Below are 5,072 nucleotides of genomic sequence, written 5' to 3' on the forward strand. Positions count from 1 at the left end.
TGGTCGTTATGAGCCCAACAATGTTAACAATGTCGAGCTGTCCATTTTAGCGGGTTACCTGAACATCAATAGCGGTAACTCCTTTGTTTTTAACATTTCCTACTTGACTGCTCAACATTTTAACATTGTCGGGCAAAAAGTGACGGGCACGATAGCTTGTGGTGGGTTAGTGACTCGCATCGCCCGCGGCCTTTTCCCTGACTTTCCCTGTGGTCTTCGTTTTTTAGATAAGGATTATGTCATCGACAATCCCGTCATGCTTTCTATGCAATGGCTGGCAGCTGACCAGAGGATGTGGAAGATAGGCACTTCCACGTCCGTGACTTTACCTTCACCCTCTTTACCCCGTCTTTTATCGTTGACTATTGTCACGGGTAGACTTCCACCACCTCCCCCTTCTTACCTCCTTGACCTCACCCATACCGCTTCTAGGAAGCGGAAGAGGACTTCCCCTGCTGTTAGGAAAGTCAAAGAGGGGTCTACACAGACACAGGCTGGGCATACGTCCGCGTCCACGCCCACACCCACGCCTATCCCTACCCCTACACCTACACCCTATGTCCATCAGCCGGCTTTACCGGCTAATTTTGTTGCTCCTCCTACTTTTGAGGCGCCTGAGGTCATGGACCAAGGGCGTTGTGATGCTTTACTTTTGGAGATGTGCAGTAGAGTGGCTCGTATGGAGCGGGATCAGGCACTTGCCTTGTTCCCTCTTTACGAGTACCACATGATGAAAGGACGTCTTGTCCCAGCTGACTGGCAACAGCCTTCCTTCTACCGGTAGCCGGTGGAGGGGTACCCACAGCCTGTGAGCAAGGAGGACACTGCTGGGAGGGAAGAGAGGTTTAGAGCTGAGCTTGCTGCTAGAGGTCGTCATAGGAGAGGAGAGGAGGAGGAGGACCCCACCTACGAGGTGGTTGACGAGGAGGGTGGTGACGAGTAGTGTGCTGGCTACTCACCTCCCCAGTTTGCTGATTGGTTTGGGGAGGTTCGTCTTGTAAGTAATTCTGCTTTTTATTTCTTTTTCATCTCCTTTACTTTATTTCATTTTGTTTTGCATATGGTTGTTGTTCCGGGTGTAATTCCGAAGCAGTTATTTGTTACCACTCGTGGCTTGTAGAATGACGTCTTTGGTTGAATCCTTCTTTCGGCCTCTTCTGAAACAATGAACAAACTGAGGGCTCGGCTTTGGCCGAGCGTACTCACTCCGACGCTCAAGTCAGTGAACTTAAAGGGATAAGTTGCGTGTTACTTGGCGAAGTATATGTTGTAGAGAGATAAGGAAGATGTTACCAGATTTTGAGGTGTTTAGGTTAAATTCTGGATCCTTTCCTCAATGAGGGTTGAGGAGTATTTATAGACTTTCAACTTTTATCACGTAGTGGCCAAGTGGCCAAGTGGCTAGCAGGTGGAAAGACTGATCTACCCTCGGCCGAGGGACCCATGGCTGGCCGGCGGGCCCAGTTGACTCCATGCCGAGGGGTCTTGGATATGAGTACGCGGATATGTGCCCCGGCTGGGAAGTTGTCCTAGCCGAGGCACAAGAGACAGGCCGACAGGCTGCGTCGGTTAGGCTGTCTAAGTCGTTGACTTGCTGTGGATATCTTTGACCTTGCTCAATATGTTGACTCGGTCAGCGGGTGCAGAATATGCCCCATCAATTTGCCCCCAGTGTAGTCTATGCCGTGGTATGGACCTTCGATGAGTGTTGAGCGTATTCTGCGCAAGTTAAAATTTTCTGCCCCGGCTTCTTCTACCTCGGCTTGGTTCTGCTTAGGCCGTACCATATCCCCCTCCACGTGGATGTGTAATGGACATCAGATGTGGAAAAGAAAGTGGCGCTGGCCGAGACCGAGGTTGTGAGTGCCGTGTGCTTTTGATTGCCCCCAGCCGGTGCTGCCAAGCTTGGTTGAATCAGCGGGCCGTTTGGCAAGTAGACACCAAGGGGCGTGTTGAAGAAGATACGTCGATTGGCATTCTGTCAAGGAGCGTGTTGAAGAAGTTTTGTAACTGTTTGTCGATTGACATTCCATGGCTGCATGCTTGACATGTGTCTCGTTGTTGATTGGTTGACGCTTCATGGGCTTTGCCCTGATTGGTCGGATTGAGTGGGCTTTGCCCTATAAATAGGAGAGTTAGCCCCTGAATTTGGCCTTCCAAATTCATTTTCTCAAAAAAATTTCTTCTTGCTTAACTTTCTTTGACGAAACTTCTCTCTAGTCTTGAGCGTTACTCCGCGTAGCACTTTTTCTTCAAGGTAAACAAACAAATTTTCCAACTTTTAATTGTTAAGTTTTTTTTGTTGTGAACATGTCTTCTGCTGATGCCGGTCCTAGTAACCTTGCGCCGGGGGGTTCCCCGTCGCGTCTTGATGAGGAGGAGGCACTAGCCGCCGTTCCGATAAGGTCTGGGGGCCCTAGGTCTCCTTCTCCTGAAGTTGATCCAAAAGCTCTGGAGGATTGAGAGGATGATGATGATGATGTTGATGATGACGGTGATGATGCTGAAAGGGCTCATCCTAATGAGGAGAGGCCGTACATCATGGATCACGGCGACGCCTGTAAGGTCTGCCCTGACCATGCTTGGACCCACAAATTTGCCAGTTGCTCTGGTCCTGACTTTTTCGAACGTCACTTCTCCTTCGGCAGGGAGTATAGTATTGTTATTTCTGGGGAAGATCAGGCGGTCTGTTGCCCTCTTCCGGGCTGCATCGGCGTATACATCAGACACCTGGAGTATGGGCTCCGGTTTCCTCTGAATGAACACGTTATGGCCATAATTAAAGCCATGAACGTCGCCGTGGCCCAACTGCACCCGTTGGCCATTAGGACTATAGTCGGCTTTGTGTGGCTCTGCCTTTTCAAGGGGGAGGTCCCAACGGTTAACTTATTCCGCCGGCTTCATCACCTTCGGCCGTCAGCCCATGGTCGCGTCGGGTGGTACAGCGTGCAGACGGAGCCGGGTTACGTCTCCGTTGATAAGCTTTCTTCCTGCAAGGACTGGAAGGAGCGGTGGGTGTACGTTGAGGTTCCGGAGGATTATCCACTGCCCCGGTCCTTCCAGCACCAAGTCAATTTGCGGTGCGAGAGTAAGGGGGAGCATGACAAATGGGTCTCCCGGAGTAAGCTTAAGATGGATGCCAGCAAGGTCTCTCTTAATGCGGATGAGAAGCAGGCGATGAGGTTGTTTGAGGCGGAGAAGAATGGGCTGCCGAAGGGATGGATTCCTCCGACGCAGATCATTCTTCAGGATGCGCCGCTCTGCCACGTCGGCCTCATACTGGCCCTCGAACGGGGTGAGTGGGGTCGGTGTGAGGCCCATCTCTGCTTTTAGTGTTCCTGTTTTTTTTTTGAACTTTGATTTATTTCTTCTACTTAACCCTTGCTTCGTTTCCTTTGCAGACCATTTTGGCCCGGATCTGTCTGAAGATATCCTTAGGAGAATGGGACTTGATAAGAACAAGCAAGTTGTTGATTTGCATCCTAAGGCCCAGGCTCGTGATCGCAGACCGCCGCCAAATGATCTCATGGATCAGCAGCTGAAGGCCCTAGATGTGAAGGCGGCCCAGGCGAAGGTTGCTGGTAACATGCCGCGCCGAACGCGGAAAATAAAGTCTTCGGCGGCGACGGCGTCGACATCAGTTCCACCTCCCATCCCTTCAGTCCAGAAAGAGACGGTGGAGGTCGTTGATATTACCGCCGAGGAGGTGGTCACCTTGGCAGTGGAATCTCCTCTCTTCTGCAAGAGGAAAGAGCCTACTACCGCCGCCGATGCTTCGCTTATCTGCGCTCTCGCCTTTGCTGTCGCCGCGAGGCGAAGCAAAGAAATGCGTCCTCCGACCAAGAAGGCCAAGCATGGTACAGATCTATCCTGTGGCTCAGACTTAGCCGGTTCATTAGACGTTCCGATGACGGGCTCGGTATGTCCATGTATGTTGACACGGATGCTTTGATTGAATTTTTTGTAGATCAACCGCTACCGTCTCACCTAGGACACAATGTTGAACGGCATCCCGAGAAGCGATCTCTGCGCGGGCGGTGGTAATAATGACACCGTCGTCACCTCCCTCCCTCGGCCTACCCCCGTCCAGTTAGGTCGGAGGGCCCGAGTTTGGCCGAGGATCTTTGTCGAAGTGGGCGATACGGCCGGTGCTCTTATTGTGGAGCAAGAGAAGGCCATTCTTGAAGCCGCCCCACGGCTCGAGCGGCTCAGCTTGAACTCGACGCCTGCGAACAAGGAAGCTGAGAGGGCCAAGGCCGAGGTCAAGAGGCGATCCGTCTTGAGAGAAAACTTAGGGAGGACGCTGAAAGGCGATCCTCGCCGAGAGAGCCAAGGCCGAGGCTGCGCGGCGGAAAGCCGCTAAGCTGCTTTGGAGGGGCGTGACCACCTTCGTAAAGTCGCCGACTTCAATGCTAAGAAGAGGGACGAATGGAAGGGCATGTTTCAGGCCCAGGGGAAGGTGGTTCGGAATAAGGATGCTATCATCGCTCAGAGGGAGGAGGACATTGAGACGCTCCAAACCGTTATCCTCCCTAACATGTGGCCCAATACCGGGACCTGGCCGAAGAAGCTGCCAGGGAAGCGATAGGGGAGCTCTTTCTTGATGGCTCCTTTCCGTGGCCAAAATTTGACGAGCTGCTTGATGACAAGCTCGAAGCTAAGGAGAAGGCCGCGGAGGCGAAGGCCACTGAGGAGGCGAGGGTGAAGAAGGAGGAAGAGGAGGCCGCGGAGAAGGCGGCCCTTGCTGAGAAGGCTAGGGCGGCCAAGGAGGAAGCTGAGAGAATGAAGGCAGCTGAGGCTGCTGAGGCTGAGGCTGCCAAGACAGCTTCTGGGTCGCCTACCAAAGACGATGCTGCTAACATTGCTGATGGCAAGCAGCAACAGGCATAGGGAGACGGGCGGTCGTCACCAGGTTCACCCGGCATCTCGGATAGTTTCAGCTGTTCGGGGGCCAATTATTAAGCCTTTCCTCCCTGCCATCTTTTGGCGCTTCAAATGATATGTCTGTAACCTTTTGCTTTTCTTTTCCTTGTATTTTGTAAAACTTTGGTAGGTTGTGTTTTGGCTTATCC

Source organism: Silene latifolia, chromosome Y (genome assembly GCF_048544455.1).
Source record: "Silene latifolia isolate original U9 population chromosome Y, ASM4854445v1, whole genome shotgun sequence".
Taxonomy (NCBI): domain Eukaryota; kingdom Viridiplantae; phylum Streptophyta; class Magnoliopsida; order Caryophyllales; family Caryophyllaceae; genus Silene; species Silene latifolia.